The sequence below is a fragment of the Podarcis pityusensis genome (assembly GCF_964106645.2).
Source record: "Podarcis pityusensis genome assembly, chromosome: 16".
Classification (NCBI taxonomy): domain Eukaryota; kingdom Metazoa; phylum Chordata; class Lepidosauria; order Squamata; family Lacertidae; genus Podarcis; species Podarcis pityusensis.
This window is the reverse complement of record NC_138041.1, coordinates 7,413,261-7,430,042: the sequence shown is the minus strand read 5'-3', so window position 1 is coordinate 7,430,042 and position 16,782 is coordinate 7,413,261. Positions and strand designations below refer to the sequence as shown.

Below are 16,782 nucleotides of genomic sequence, written 5' to 3'. Positions count from 1 at the left end.
AACTTCTTAGGGCTCCCACAGGTCCCCCATCTCTGAGAGAGAGGTCTTTGGATGATCAACTAGCCTGTCCCACCTTCTTACCGCAAACAAGTTTCAAAATGGGTCCTAAACCTTTTCTTTAGTGGCATTGCTGGTGGAATGGCAAGGGGACTCTGAATTGCTATAATCTTCCCCAAATTGACCTGATGCCAAATTTCACCCAGAGCAAAATGTGAGTTGTGTTTGGGCAGAGACTGGGTGGGTGGGGTGAGTGTGGATGCTCCTCTCAGTCCATACCTCCAAATGGATTTTGAAGGCAATTGGAGGCATTGTGGACTTCTCAGTGATCATATCTATCCTGAGACATCATAAGACATAGGCTTTCCCATGAGTCTCCATGAAGGACCCTGAACATGTGTCCTTTGTGGGTGAGCACCCGCATCATCTCATCTGAGAAGGTTTGGGAAGCCCAGCCAGCTCCACAATTATTTCTAACTGCTGTAATTATGTTTATAAAGAATCCTTGTTCTTAGATGTGGTTCCATACTCTTCCAGTAAAAGGTGTATGAGGAAGCAACTGCTTGAACCCATGACTGCCCTAGTACATGTCTCTGTTTAAGCATAATAAACCAATGGTACGTGTTTGCAGATTTCTGCTTAGGGATGACATTATTTCCTCAAACAACTGGAAAGAGAACTGATGAGATGGACTTTTCTGCCACAAATGGAGAACCTCTGGACTTCCTGATGTTGTGGGACTCCATATGGAGCTTTCGTTGTGGTTTGTCCAGAAACTGCAGTTGACACAGAATGCTGCAGCACGATTGCTGACAGGAGTGAGATCCGTTTCAGCAAGCCTGGTCAGCCACCTATTATTTCGTAACCTATGTTTTTACTCTTTTATGTGAGTATTTTAATGGGGCATAGACTATGTGTATTTTGTTTTCTAATCCGTTTATGGATTTCAGCGGTGCTGCTAATGTCCTATTTTATTTGTACACCTCGAGAGTTTTCTTTGATTAAAAGGTGTACTCCCACCCTTAAATAAATGCACAATAAATAAAAATCTCATTAGCTTCATCTTGCAGGGCCCATGGTCAGGGAGGAGGATGGAATCTGCAATCCAACAACATCTGGAGGGAATCGGTAGCTTTCCAGATCTTCCTGGACTCCTGCTCTGATCTTCCCTGACAACTGGGTCTTGATCTCTGGCACTGATGGGATGTAGAATCCAATCACACCTAGAGGATACCTGGCTGGTGAAACCTGCTGTACTCACTTAACTGGGAGTGAATACTGCTGAGTTCAATGGGACTGACTTCTGGGTGGAAAATATATAACATTGCAACAATAGTGTCTATGTCAGGAATGAAGGACCTGTGACCTTCCAAACATTGCTGGACTAGAACTTCCACCATCTTTGAATGTTGGCCCTGCTGGCTGGGGCTGATGGGAGTTGTAGTCCAACAACATCTGAGGGGGCCATAGCGATCCTGGTTCTAGACATACATTCAGAGGTCTTCCTGAACATGCTAGACTACAACTCCCATCATTCCTGACCATTGACCATGCTGGGGTTCATGGGACAAGGGGTTCAACAAGATTTGGAAAGCCACCAGCTCTCCATCCCTGGTTCTACAGTATAGGTTCTGTGCCTTCTTAAACACACTGGTTTTGCTATAGGAAAGCTAGTTATACCAAAATTCATTTATCCAAACACGAAGAATTAGCCTCACTAGTACACACACTAGGGACACGGGTGGTGCTGTGGGTTAAACCAGAGAGCCTATGACTTGCTGATCAGAATCCCAGCGACGGGGTGAGCTCCCGTTGCTCGGTCCCTGCTCCTGCCAACCTAGCAGTTCGAAAGCACGTCAAAGTGCAAGTAGATAAATGGGTATTGCTCTGGCGGGAAGGTAAACGGTGTTTCCGTGCACTGCTCTGGTTCGCCAGAAGCGGCTTAGTCATGCTGGCCACATGACCCGGAAGCTGTACGCTGGCTCCCTTGGCCAATAAAGCAAGATGAGCGCCGCAACCTCAGAGTCGGCCACGACTGGACCTAATGGTCAGGGGTCCCTTTACCTTTACCTTTAGTACACACACTGCAGATTCAGATATCCAGACAGCCAGACCTAGTACTGTAAACAAATTAGCAGCCTTAAGCAAGTCAGATTTTTTTGTGTTTTGCTGGTCAGTGGCAGTTGTTTAAGCAGAAACCATGGTGGGAGGATGGGAAGGAGGAGGGAGGGGGGAGATCAGACAAATAAGAAAGCATTTTTCCTAACCGTGTCTGTCTTTTGCAAGGTTTCAGAGGGTATCCCCAGCTTTTTCATCATTTTGGGCTCAAAATTCTGTGGTCGGACATGGATTAAAAAACTTCCCATAAGAATCAGTGGAAATCGTTAACTCCTTACGCTCACCTAACAAGCAATTTCCTGAAACACATTGGGTTTGGACAGCAGGTCCTAACAGCCTTTGGGATGCCATTTTAAGGGCCAAAGGATAACAGGACAGTGCTGGGAGGAGAATAGAGAGAAGAAACCCCATGGTGCACCTGTAGCAGAAAAAGTGCACACCTTCATCAGCCCCACCTGCTCTAAAATATGTCTCTGCTGTATTGGTCTCTACAATGGTAGCAGGCTCTGTAACTCTCCAACAGTTTTACCCCTGGTGGAACACTTTCCATTGTCTCTCTAGACAGACAGATGTCAATAGTGCTATACAGTGGTACCTCGGGTTAAGAACTTAATTCATTCTGGAGGTCCATTCTTAACCTGAAACTGTTCTTAACCTGAGGTACCACTTTAGCTAATGGGGCCTCCCGCTGCCGCCGCACAGTTTCTGTTCTCATCCTGAAGCAAAGTTCTTAACCCGAGGTACTATTTCTGGGTTAGCGGAGTTTGTAACCTGAAGCGTATGTAACCTGAAGCATCTGTAACCCGAGGTACCACTGTATAGGGTGATTGTAACACAAATTAAATTGATGATTCTAATGAATATGGTGATGAAAACAGCTAAACCTTGCTGTTAATTTTGGGTCACGGTGCAATGTGGAAGAACTGGGAGTACGATCATATCCCATTGTGTAAAACATGAGTTGTGTGCTGTAATTAAATGTTTGAATACCACTTCTCATGGTTTTTGGACTGAGCAAAAATATACTGCATGGAGGTGGGAGATCTTCCTCCCAAAACGGTTAGAGTTAGACGCAAGACATTCCTTCTTCCTTCTTCTGTATATTCTAAAATAAGTTTGCAAAAGGGTGCTACAATGTCTGCTCAGAAGGAGGCCTCACTGAGATCAGCTGCGCTTGCAGGAACGTGGATAAGGCATTTCAACCTAAATAGTGCATTTCCCCAAACAAGCTCAGGGGTTAACATGATGATGCAGCATGTTGAACAAGGAAGGAAAAAATAATTAGATTATTTCAATTAAACATGTGACAATTAAAGGTCTGAAGATTAATTCTTACTGTAATTCTTGGAAGTGAGATGAGTGTTTTCCTCTAGGCACAATGACGGACCATATAAAAGGAGCTGCTGCACAATGGGTTACTTCAGAAACATCTGAAACTCTGAAAGCATCCCATCAGATCCAGTAGGAAACCAGGTAATTCCTTGCATGCTCATAGGCTTGACGGGGACCGAAATATCTCTTTTCTCTGAGGGCTTCTAAATATCAGGCCAGCTTCATTTATCTTGCTGCATATTACAAGGAATGAAATGTTGAAGGGACATGGCAAGTTCCTCCACAGAGAAAAATCTAGATGAGTGTTTCAGCTGAGCTCTGGTATCAAAATGCATCTGATGGCTTCTGAGTGTCCTGTTGGGGTTCTAAACTTGTTGAAGAAAGTGTCTGTAGAGTGGACACAGCTTGAAATTTTTAGATAATGGAGTTCCGATCAAATGTTGCCTAAAGAATTTTGGAGGGTCACAGGAACCAGGGGGCAAAAGCAGGCAGAGCAATAAATGCACATTTTCCCTTTGTACTGTAGCTCCACTTTGGGTGAAAGATTCCTGTGTTGCAGGGAGTTGGACTAGACTTGGGTCTCCAGCTGTTTTTGGACTAGACTTGGGTCTTCAGCTATTTTGGGAACTGTATTGGGAACAGATGGAGGCCCAAGTTTGGGAAACACTGGACTAGATCATGGGTAGGCAAACTAAGGCCCGGGGGCCAGATCCGGCCCCAATCGCCTTTTCAATCTGGCCCGCGGATGATCCGGGAATCAGCATGTTTTTACATGAGTAGAATGTGTCCTTTTATTTAAAATGCATCTCTGGGTTATTTGTGGGGCATAGGAATTCGTTCATTTTTCCCCTGCCTCAAAATAGTCTGGCCCACCAAAAGGTCTGAGGGACAGTGGATTGGCCCCCTGCTGATCCTCTGGACTAGATGATCCTCATGGTTCCTTCCAACTCTACAATTCTATGATTCTAGTATCTACACAAACTCACAGGTCCCTCTCTAATCTTCCATCCAGACAATTGTGTGATGTTAAAATGAGTGGATAGGACTGGAAATGTAAATTTTAGCTTGGTGCAGGAGGCAAGTTTCTACAACCACTCAACCACTCATTTTTATCCTCTATGCAGGGAGTCAAGAGGCATTATCAGAGCTCAAATTAACTCTCTAGTCAAGCCAAAACATGGGAACGCATGCAAAGCATGGTCTGTTAGGGGCATGGTCTGGGGAGAATAGGTATGGTTGGCGGGAGAGAGATCTGGAGACTTCACTGTCCTATCTAGGCAAATAAGAGGCAGTATGAGATTTCAAGGACACATTTCAGAGGTGTGCCAGTAGAGAATAGCCTTGGTTTGGGAGAGCTGGTTTGTCTTGGGAAGAGTTTTGAGTGCCAGGAAGAAAGTAGAAGAAGAAGAGGAGGAGAAGGAGTTTGGACTTGATATCCCGCTTTATCACTCCCCTTAAGGAGTCTCAAAGCGGCTCACAATCTCCTTTCCCCTCCTCCCCCACAACAAACACTCTGTGAGGTGAGTGAGGCTGAGAGACTTCAGAGAGAAGTGAGGTTAGCCCAAGGTCACCCAGCAGCTGCATGTGGAGGATCGGGGAATCGAACCCGGTTCACCAGATTACGAGTCTTTGTGCCTCAGGTTTCCCATCTCTCTTTTAACCCAGTTTTTTCAACCTATAACCTCTCTGCCACAATGTTATTACAGATCTACCCCAACTGTTCCAAGATGTCTCTGCTGAATAATGGAATCCTGTTGGAGGACTTCTCTAACCCAGAAGATGACTCCTTCTGTCAGTACCCTGGCTGCTATCCACCCTATCAGCGTCCTGGTTGCTACGATCCTTGTGGTTCCAAGTGCGGCCCTGGCTTCGGTTTCCCATGCCCCCCAGGGTACCGACCCATCAAGGCCTGTGTTCCTTTCTATCCCCGACCTTATTGCCCGTGTCCTCCAGGAACCTACCCCAGGAAGGTGTGCGTCCCCTACCGACGATATTACCCTGGTCAGGGCTGGCCATGTTAAGCTCGGACGCAACACTGATGGAACATCCAGGAAAGAAGACGTGAGATCCTAACCCTTGGCTGAATGGATGGATACAGTATTCAGAAATGCTTAGTTCTCCAGAGATCCCACTGTTTGACCAGTGGGGTTTGTGAGGGCTCCAAACCTCTGCTAACAATCAATATGGCATTTTGACTGTGTTCCTTTGCTGGCCCAACTCTGCATGCTTATTTTCAACAATAGGCTTCTGTTTCCTGATTACATCTGCTGCCTTACATTCCAACCACTAATGATGCACCAGGACCTCCTAAATTACAGCTGTGATTGGCTGAAGGATGCTCAACCTACAAGGCCAAAGGGAAGATTGGAGGTCAGCTCTGTTGTCGTTGCCTTAGTCCACAATGATGTGTCAACTTTGTCTTTGCAATTTCTGGCTCCAAAGAGATGATATCTGATAATTGCCTTTTCAGTGGTCCATGTTGCATTGATATGCGATGGGCTATTTCCACCATCTCCTTTCCTGCTTTTTCCTCATTAAAACCTTCTATGAATCATAGAACAATGTTGTGTTGTTTTCTTCATCCTCCTTTCTCATACACATTGAAAAGAATGGAAATGGCTAACATAGTTGTACAGACGTACCTTGGTTTTCGAACAGCTTAGTTCTCGAACATTTTGACTCCCGAACGCCGCAAGCCCGGGAGTGACTGTTCCAGTTTATGAACTATTTTTGGAAGCTGAAAGTCCGAGAGGGCTTCCACGGCTTCCAATTGGCTGCAGGAGCTTCCTGCAGCCACTCAGAAGCCGCTTTTTGGTTCCCAAATGTTTTGGAAGTTGAACGGACTTCCAGAATGGATTCCATTTGACTTCCAAGGTACGAGTGTATTCTTTTCAATAGATCTCCTCTGAGCACAACTTGGTTTGGTACAACAACTTGCATTCCAGGAGATAATGAAGCCACAGATAAGTCTATAATGGATTCCTGACCACTGGTCTTGCTAGCTAGGGATGATGGGAGTTGTATTTCAAAAACAGCTGCAGTCCCAAGGTTGGGAAACACTGTTGTAAAGGTTGTCTAGCTACTTATCTCCTTGACTTGTGTCGCATCACTCCATATCCTCCCAACATTTGTCAGATGCAAATAGGGATGTCCTAAGAAAAAGCAGGACATTTTGGGATCGAATCAGAAACTGGGATGGTTTCTATAAATCCAGGACTATCCCTGGAAAATAGGGACACTTGGAGGATCTGAAATTGGAGGGCCCAAAATCTGCCAGTGGTTGAAGACAGTTGCAGATGGACTAGATAAGGAAAGCTTTGTAGCTGGACTGAAGCAGACTGAAGGAGGTATCCAGTCGAGTGATGGATAAGTCCTTGCTCCTGGTGAAGGAAGCTGAGCTCACCTCCATTTAAGATGGAGCAAGCTCTCAGCAGAAGATCTCATATGCTAGGAAGGGGGGGGGGGGGAGAGATGCTGATACAAGAGCATATGTCCTCTTTTTCCAGGACACCACCTCTTTTTCATGGGTATGTAAAATGAGAGTCATCATAGCGATCCATAGTTAAAAGTAAGGTAAAGGTAAAAGGACCCCTGACCATTAGGTCCAGTCGTGACTGACTCTGGGGTTGTGGCGCTCATCTTGCTTTATTGGCCGAGGGAGCCGGCATACAGCTTCTGGGTCATGTGGCCAGCATGACTAAGCCACTTCTGGTGAACCAGAGCAGCGCATGGAAACGCCGTTTACCTTCCCACCAGAGTGGTACCTATTTATCTACTTGCACTTTGTGCTTTCGAACTGCTAGGTTGGCAGGAGCAGGGACCGAGCAACGGCAGCTCACCCGTCGTGGGAATTTGAACCGCCGGCCTTCTGATCGGCAAGCCCTAGGCTCTGTGGTTTAACCCATAGTGCCACCTGCGTCCATAGTTAAAAGTAGAAGTTGGTAAATGTGTCCTCTTTTTTGCTTTTCAAAATATGGCAACTGTAGCAGTAATCAGGACTTCAGGGCTTTAAATTTGGGGTGGGGAACATGAGGATTGAGGGGTGAATGTGGCCTCTCACTCTTGCTCTCAAGAATCCTCAGACTACCCCCCTCACTAGTCCTGCTTGGATGATTTTCTCAAACTAGAATGAGTGCTTCGACTCTGATGTTTCCTCTTGCTGGTCTGGATGGAGGACAGAGAAGGATGTGTGAGCATGTGTAAATATTAGCCTTTGGCACAAAAAGAAAATTTACATTAGTTGCTCTGCTCCATCTTTTCACTGGCACTGCCCACCGCTGACATATGCCCCCACCTCCAGCCCGGAAGGTTGCCTAGGAATAGACACAGCCCTTGAAAAATAACCAATATTTTGAACCAGATCCAGTGCAGTTGCTCCAAAACAGGTGAGCTGTGTACTTATCTGCCCACGCCTGCCAAAAACTGAACAGCAGGAGCGGTAGTTTTCAAAGTTGCCTCCAGATGCAGCTGTGTTGAGAGTACATGATAGCTATCAAACCCGCAGGCTACTGAAGCATGGATGACAGTAGGCAAGTCTTTCAACAGATGAGTAATGATGATGATAACATATAGTTGTGATTCTTTGTTAATGCTTCATGCATTCTCCCTTGCTGCTGACTCTGCCTGCCACGCCCTCCCTCTGTCAGGGATAGAGAACTTTTGCCCCTCCAGATATTGCTGGACCGTAACTCATATCATCTCCCACTGTTGATCATGCTTGCCACCTGGGTTGTATGAGTTCAAGAACCTCTGGAGAGTGACAGGTTCATTTGTTTGAGTCTTTATGGACAGAATACTAGAGGGAAAAGGGTTGGGAAATGGAGTGAGTGGGGACAGAGCCCCTAGTACCATGTTTCCCAAATTTGCATCTCCAGCTCTTTTTGGACTACAACTCCCACCATTCCATCATCATCATCATCATCATCATAATAATAATAATAATAATAATAATTTATTATTTATACCCCACCCAACTGGCTGGGCTTCCCCAGCCACTCTGGGCGGCTTTCAACAAAATATTAAAATATAGTAATGCATCAAACATTAAAAGCTTCCCTAAACAGGGCTGCCTTCAGATGTCTTCTGAAAGTCTGGTAGTTGTTGTTCTCTTTGACATCTGGTGGGAGGGTGTTCCACAGGGAGGGCGCCACTACCGAGAAGGCCCTCTGCCTGGTTCCCTGTAACTTGGCTTCTTGCAGTGAGGGAATAGTCAATAGGCCCTCGGAGCTGGACCTCAGTGTCCGGGTGGAGACGCTCCTTCAGGTATACTGGACCGAGGCCGTTTAGGGCTTGAAAGGTCAGCACCAACACTTTGAATTGTGCTCGGAAATGTACTGGGAGCCAATGTAGGTCTTTCAAGACCGGTGTTATGTGGTCTCAGCAGCCGCTCCCAGTCACCAGTCTAGCTGCCGCATTCTGGATTAGTTGCAGTTTCTGGGTCACCTTCAAAGGTAGCCCCACATAGAGCGCATTGCAGTAGTCCAAGCAAGAGATAACCAGAGCATGCACCACTCTGGCGAGACAGTCCATGGCAGGTAGGGTCTCAGCCTGCGTACCAGATGGAGCTGGTAAACAACTGCCCTGGACACAGAATTGACCTGCGCCTCCATGGACAGCTGTGAGTCTAAAATGACCATCCCTAGCTAGCAGGACCAGTGGTCAGGGGTGATGAGAATAGTAGTCCCAACTGGAGTCAAAATAGTGACCTGGTAAGATGCATTAGGCTCAGCCTGCCAGCAGAGGGAGATGCTGCTGTTACAACAAGGGAGTGGTGCATGTGGGGAGAGAATCAGTCTGTAGCTGCCCTTCAAATGGAATCCTCATAGACTGACAGGCAATTCCTGACAAGCCTATGGAACAGCAAGCTATAACAATGACCTGAGGCACCCTTGCTGAAAGATCTCATAGGAATGAAGTGGAGGTCAAAAGAGCGAGCCGGGAAATTGCAGGACCTCCAGCTTTCCAGCAGAGGGAGAAGTTCCTCTTACATTGGAATGGTAGCATATGCGGGAGAAAATCCATCTCTTTGGCCTCATCTGCACTGCCTCAAAACAGCTGGTTGGATGACATATCAATTTATGCAAAGCAAAAATCCAGCTTTATGCTATGCCTGGTGGCATGCTTTTAACAAATCACGGTTCTACTGTTATTTCATCCCCGCCCCCTCTGCCTTTAAAGCCCCACCTACCCATGTCACAAAACCTCACCCCTCTGCCCCTTATTTGCCTTTTAGTCTCACTGCTGTTCCCTTTGGAGGAGGAGGAGGAGGAGGAGGAGGAGGAAGAAGAAGAAGAAGAAGAAGAAGAAGAAGAAGAAGAAGAAGAAGAAGAAGAAGAGGAGGAGGAGTTTGGATTTGATATCCCGCTTTATCACTTCCCTAAGGAGTCTCAAAGCGGCTAACATTCTCCTTTCCCTTCCTCCCCCACAACAAACACTCTGTGAGGTGAGTGGGGCTGAGAGACTTCAGAGAAGTGTGACTTGCCCAAGGTCACCCAGCAGATGCATGTGGAGGAGCGGAGACATGAACCCGGTTCACCAGATTACGAGTCCACTGCTCTTAACCACTACACCACTGGCTCCCTGGATGCCTGCTACTCAGCCAATCCCCACCTACATGCTTGCCTTCTTACCAGGAACCATTCCAGGTGGTGGTAGTGCCTGCCAACCTTCCTTCTCCTTAGTCTCAGTGTTGCCCTTCTAAAACTCAGCAAGAGGAGGGTGGGGACTAAACTAGAGTTAGCTGGTTCTGCTTGTTCTTAGTTAAGGCTCCCACTCCCGTAATGCCAGTTTCAGTGGATACCAGTCACCACTGATAAGCCACCACCTTATCAGAAAAATCCATTTTTTTCCAAGTCTGATGTGGGCAGGAGTGCCAACTTGATGCCGTGACCGTGGGTGCCCAGGGGCATGGGTGCCCAGGGGCATGGCCCTGTTGCTGAAATTTGTGGGGCTCATCTATTTTGGGGGTGCTCGAGCACCCAGGGCCCCAGGGAGTTGACACCTATGGTTGTGGGAGAGCACCAAACCAACCTTAATTGAACTGCTGGATTTTCATGTGATGTGATTGAATCCTGTCTAACTAGGGACCCTCTGTTTGTTCAACCTGACTTGGCCAAAGATAGAGCTACAGTAGGCATGAGCTAGGGACGCGGGTGGCGCTGTGGTCTAAACCACTGAGCCTCTTGGGCTTGCTGATCAGAAGGTCGGCTGTTTGAATCCCCATGACGGGGTGAGCTCCCATTCCTCAGTCCCAGCTCCTGCTGACCTAGCAGTTTGAAAGCATGCCAAAAAAAGTGCAAGTAGATAAATAGGTACCGCTCTGGCAGGAAGGTAAAGGGCGTTTCTGTGCACTGCTCTGGTTTCGGTGTTCTGTTGCACCAGAAGTGGCTTAGTCATGCTGGCCACATGACTAAGAAAAACTGTCTGTGGACAAACGCCGGCTTCCTTGGCCTGTAAAGTCAGATGAGCGCTGCAACCCCAGAGTCATCTGCAACTGGACTTAACTGTCAGGGGTCCTTTACCTTTTTGCCTTTTTAGGCATGTGCTAGAACTTATTCCCTCTCTCAAGGGAAGGGATTGGCATTGAGGCTATCAGAAGTGATTGAGCAGAAGGGTTAGTTCTGTGGTCTGGTATCTTGCCCATCTTAGCAGATTTAGGAACCACAAAAAGAGCTAGTTCTTCAATGAATAAACTTGGGAATCTGCTGCCAGAATATGTGATGACAATGGCTACCAAGATAAGGGGGTTAGTTGTGCTTGTCATAGAGCAGGGGTAGGCAATGTGTTGCCCCCCCCAGATGTTGTGGGGCTCCAAACCCCTTCATCGCTGACCTTTGGACCAGCAACCTTTGGAAGATGCCGCACTGGTTACCTTGTGACAGAGGATGAAGTGAAAGGAAGGAAAAGAAAACTCGAACAGAATCTTTCTATGATATGCTGAAAACTTTAATGAGAAAATGAAGGAAGGAGTCAGTGGAAATGACTCAGGGCAGATGGAAATAAATGCAACAGGGAACACTGAAAAAACAATAATCAGACATGTTGACATGTAGACATCACAAAGACAAAGCTGATAAATCATTGTAGGCTAAGCCAACAGGGTTGACCACCAGTCTTCACTTTGGCCATGTTGACTTAGTATCTTTCATAGTTGAAGTAGCTGTGGTAGAGGGTCCTGATTCATCAGCAATGGGTGGAATAGAAGGTGATAGATTTGGCTGGGAAACAGGAGCCCACTCTTAAGATAAGCATGCCAAGATAGGAAAAACTCAAAGGACTAAAGTAAAAGCAGCATCTGGATTGGTAAGAGAAGTGCTGAGGCCTCACAAATCCTACACGTTCCACAGTGGGGATTCTGGAGCACTCAGCATTTCTGAATACCACATTCATTCATTCAGCCAAGGATCAGAATCTTGAGTCTTCTTTCTTGGATGTTCCGTCAATGTTGTGTCTCGGATTTACATGGCCAGCCTTTTCCTTGGTAGTAAGGTCGGCCAAAAGGGACACAAACCCTTATGACACGGTACCCTGGAGGACACGGCAGACCAGGATAGCAGGGGATGCACCCTGTGATGGGGCGATACCCCCGAGGACATCCCCAACTCCGGCCAGGAAACTGTGGACGTTGTGGGTAGCAGCCTGGATACTGATAAGACAAGGAGTCAAAGCTGGAGAACGCATCCATTTCTGGCTCATAGAAGTCTTCCAACAGCATACTGTCATTCAGGAAAGACATGTTGGAGCAGGGAGGGTAGATCTGAAATGACATTTGGATGCAGCGATTATAATCTACTGTTATTGGATTAAAACAGACCCAGACCCAGGTGCCAACTCCAGGCCCCTCTACCTAGCTCCCAGAACTCTTCCCAAGTCACACATCCTTCTTGACAGCCGCACCCCTTCTTCTGCACAATTCACAACTGACCCTGACCCTGCTTCAAGTCCCTTTTTTTGGCCTGCCTGGAAGGTGTTCTTGAAATCTGTCAAATCCTCTCACTTGTCTGAAAGGAAGAGACAGAGGAGTGTGCAATTGCATGTAGAAATTTGCCCACTGCAGAAAAGGTGTCATTTACATTTATTACTCCTCCCTCTTTTGTCTCTGGCATCTCCCACCATTGGCTATATGTCTATCAGAGAGAGGGGTGGGAAGAGAGAAAATTGGCCCAAGCTCCTGATCTTAGTTGTACATCTGACCAAAGGCTCATCCAGTCTAGCATCCTGTTCTCACAGTGGCCAGCGAGAGGACCCAATGGGAAGCTAATAAGGAGACCTTGTTGAAACAGCACTCTCTATATGGCTGTTTCCCAGCCCTGGCATTCAGAGGCTTCCCTGCTTCTGAAACTGGAGGTCTATCATAGGCAACCTGGTATAGCAAGGACACTGTTACCTAAATCTGCAACTGATCTCCCTTGTGGTGGGATTCCATGACAAGAATGAATGCCTCTGCAATACATTGCATCCACCTTCTCAAAGCATGTTGCTTTCCTTCTACTGCATCTCTTCCATTGCATAACGAGAATGTGCCCACTTGAGGAAGGGGCCATAGCTCAGTGGCTGAGCATCTGCTTTGCATCCAGAAACTCCTAGTTTCAATCCCCAGGATCTCGAGGTAGGGCAGGAAGAATTATTGAATTCCCATAACTCAAGTGGCTCATCATATTATTTTTTTCCATGCAGAAGGTTCCACGCTCAACCACCAGCATCTGATGATAGGACTGGGAAGGGCCCGGTCTGAAATCCTGGAGAACACTTGTTGGTGAATGTAGACAGTACTGAGCTAGGTTGACCAGCGATCTGACTCTGTAGGGGAGAGCTCCCTCTGTTCCATTTGAACCCCCCCAAATTCCCCAAAATTTTCTCTGTAGGAAATATTTTTGGGGACGTTGTGTCTCCAAACAATTTCAGCTATGCCAAATTCAGAGACTCTTTTCTTATGTGTCTCCAAACAATTTCAGCTATGCCAAAGAGACCTTGTGTCTCCAAACAATTTCAGCTATGCCAAATTCAGAGACTCTTTTCTTATGAAGACTAGAACACCCATGAAATGGTGACCATTCATGAGAGGCATCTGAACACAAACCCACAGTTCGACTGAAACACTCGTTTTGAATATTCCTCCTGAATTTTGTGCAGGGGAAAAGTTGGACATTTATCTCAACATTTCGGTCTGGGTAAGATTCAGTGGTGAGAAAAAAATATCAAGTTAGTCTGATATTTAACAACCTACAGAGAAGAGAAGTATTTCTATTAGCAAGAAACCCATGAACAGGGAACAATTTACCTGGCTTCCTGCTGGATCCGAAGAGATACTTTCAGAGTATCAGATGCTTCTGGAGCAATCTGCTGGGAGACAGCCCTTTTTATACGGTTTGTTGGCGTGCATAGAGGAAATCTTGCTCAATTCCAGGAAATAAAAATTAATCATTAGATCTTTAATTGTCAGCTGTTTGACTGAAGCACCCTAATTATTTTGACTTCCCTGTTTGACATTGTGTTTTTCACCCATCCTTCCCTTCGCAAAGGAAACAGGTAAACAGTGTGGGCTGGTGGTGTGGGAAGGGTGTCTGAGATTACTCGATAAAGCTGGAATCCCATAGCAGCGGAACGCAATAGAGCTTACTTCCAAGTAGACACATGAGGATTGTGCTGAAAGTTTGTTTTAGAATACAGTGGTGCCTCGGGTTAAGTACCTAATTTGTTCTGGAGGTTCGTTCTTAACCTGAAACTGTTCTTAACCTGAAGCAGCACTTTAGCTAATGGGGCCTCCTGCTGCCGCCACGCCGCCACCGCACGATTTCTGTTCTCATCCAGAAGCAAAGTTCTTAATCTGAAGCACTGTTTCTGGGTTAGCGGAATCTGTAACCTGAAGCATCTGTATCCCGAGGTACCACTGTACATTGAAGATTTTCAGGGATGGGGAACTAGAGGTTGCTAGATTCTAAACCCTATCACCCTTGACCTTTGGTCCTGCTGGCTGGTGGTGATGTGACATTTATTTAGCAAAATTGATAAATTGTTTAATCAAAAAGTCCTGTAAGTACCATAGAAAAAAACAGTAAATCAAAACTCTGCTAAAATCCATAAACTACTGAGAAAAGAAATGCAAACAATGCTATTATCATTAACACGCAAATGCAATAAGTAAAAATTGCAAAAAAAGAAGAAATATAGATAACTTACACAACTTGGTAGGCTTGCTGAAATTAAAATGTATTCTTCTTGTAAACTACTGAGTTTTTTAAAATAAAACAAACAATGAATGCTTCTTTAAATCACATGTTTTTACAGTGTCGTATATATACCAATTGTGGGGAGAAATATGACCGTGTAAAAAAGTTCCAATTTTCAGAGGATAATATTCTATTGAACTATATACGTACAATAGGGAATTTGTCAACTGGAGAACATAAATGGTTGTTGCTATGGCCAAAAGACTGGAAAGATTTTAGTGTGGCAGCACAGTGCTATGGAACTCTTGCCTATTACTATCAGGAAGGCACCTTGCTGTTGCTTTAGACACCTGCTGAAAACATTTTATTCATCGATCATCTATCTATCTATCTAATCCATCCTCCCCTATTCATTTAATCTGTGGGGTTTGCACATGCCTGTTCGCTCAGCTGGCCAACCCCCTCCCGTTCTCTCTACAAATCTTCCAATGCAGGCTGCATGATGACAGCCTTACATTTCTATGTATATCAGAAGATATTTGCACTGTGACATCACACTGTTACTTTTACAGTTTGACTGTTCAGGCATTGACTGCTGTGCTTAACCTGCCCTGGTCCGGAAGAAGAAGCTTCAACTTGAAACATTGGCAGGGCTCCATGGAATCATAGAGCATCAGGGACAGTTTTTTTAATGGAACATTTGTGGTAGGAAAAGTTTCGGGGTGTTTTCTAGAAGCTCCAGACCTTGCCCAGATTGCTACTCATTCCATATGACCATCCTGAAAGTTTAGAGTGTGCAGATCAACTGGAATGCAGGAGAATGTGTGATTGCAAGGGTGTTCTTGAGAGTGGAAACTACCCTGAATGTGCAAGGAAAAAGACATGTGTAAGGGCCCCAGATCAGAAAATGACACTCTGTCGCCTCTGTTTGAAGTCTTTGGGGAAAGTAGCAACCTTTGTTTAGTTGCAAGAAACAAAAGCAGAGATCTACAACAGGTGGTTTTGTTTGATTACGCTGATACACAGACACATTCTGCAGCCGTCTCATTAGGTGAATCAGCTTCTTCACACACCTTTTACTGGAACGGAAAAAGAAAACAATAATTGTGGAGATGATTGAGCTTATTAAAGGTGTTTCTTAGATGAAACGAGGCACTAGCCTAATATAATTTAAGAAACAGGGCATACAAATATGGGTCTTAAATGAAGACTCAGTTGTGTCATAGAAACACCTCCACTTAAGAAGTCTGCAAGACTGAAACCACAGGCAATTGTTGAGAAATTTCACTCATTTTTAGGGTTGTGCAGAGTCCCCTCGATTGTATCTATTTGGAGAGGAACACATCCTTTGATCTGGGCCCCAAACTGAATTTGTCTGGGGGAATGCACATTTTAAGTAGCATGTAAAACAGCCTCTCCATCCCGGGCTAGTGCCACACTTTTAACATTTGGGGGGAAATGGTTCCAGTACTGCGTACCCTTGAATACCGCCAGAACAAAAAGCACTGGATATGTTAATTGCATGCTACCTGTCAAATCACCAAGTGATCTGTTCTGAAAACCTTAGTATGTTACTGCTAGTTAGCAGAAAGTTCTCTTTTCTTAAATTAACATGTCCCCCAGTTTTGGAGATAGTGCAGATGAGCCCAAAGGTGTTGTTTTTCCACCTCATATGCTACCCTTCCATTGTAAAAGCAACTTCTGCAGGGAAGCTGGAGGTCCTGCAATTTTGTGCCTCAGGCTATTGTTGTAGCTGCTCTTCCAGAAGGCTGCCAGGAATTACCTTTCAGCTGCAAAAAAAGTAACTTTTCCTTCTGCTCTAAAATTAGATAAGCTTAGTCTTCTAACCAACCCGAAATCAGAAATCAGGGAATAGTGTCTCTCTCAGTTCTGTGAGAAGGCTGTATATATAAATATTTTTATACTGTGTGTGTATTGTAAATTTGCATTATTCTGAGTTATAGTATGTGTTGAATCGAGATATTTAGTGTGCAATATACTCGTATTTTGTATACAGTGGTACCTCGGGTTACATACGTTTCAGGTTACAGATGCTTCAGGTTACAGACTCCGCTAACCCAGAAAAAGTACCTTGGGTTAAGAACTTTGCTTCCGGATGAGAACAGAAATTGTGCTCCCGCGGCACGGCGGCAGCGGGAGGCCCCAT

At 45.6% G+C, this 16,782-nt stretch overlaps 2 long non-coding RNA genes across 2 annotated transcripts in view; one reads left to right on the top strand and one right to left on the bottom strand.

Annotated features, from left to right (window-relative positions):
- Positions 1 to 16,782, top strand: part of LOC308465213 — a 266,569-nt gene that overhangs the window by 202,620 nt on the left and 47,167 nt on the right. The gene's annotated exons all lie outside the window — the stretch shown is intronic.
- On the bottom strand, positions 11,370 to 13,916 carry LOC308465688. Its single transcript, XR_013980542.1, has 2 exons — positions 13,727 to 13,916; positions 11,370 to 12,202 (listed from the first exon to the last, which is right to left on the bottom strand). It is a non-coding gene; the product is annotated as an uncharacterized lncRNA (long non-coding RNA).